Here is a 357-nt window from a genome sequence, read left to right as displayed (position 1 = left end):
ATATGTATATATATATATATGCAACACATTTACATGCATATATACGCGCACACGTATGCAAATAAATATATACATATAAGGGTAAATGTCCGCACACCCACACACGCACAACCACCACGGCCATATATACAGACACAAGCATACCCGAGTGTGAGAGCATACCTGTGTATGTGATTGTATACGTGACTATTCTCTTATTTAATTACCTGCATATGTTTGTCTATCTATCTATCTATCTATCTATCTATCTATCTATCTATCTGTCTGTCTGTCTGTCTGTCTGTCTGTCTGTCTGTCTATCTTTCCCTCACTAGTTATCTGTACGTTTATATATCAATCAATTTTCGTTTTGAACAT

The sequence above is a fragment of the Octopus bimaculoides genome, chromosome 29 (genome assembly GCF_001194135.2).
Source record: "Octopus bimaculoides isolate UCB-OBI-ISO-001 chromosome 29, ASM119413v2, whole genome shotgun sequence".
Taxonomy (NCBI): domain Eukaryota; kingdom Metazoa; phylum Mollusca; class Cephalopoda; order Octopoda; family Octopodidae; genus Octopus; species Octopus bimaculoides.
This window is presented reverse-complemented; position numbering follows the sequence as displayed.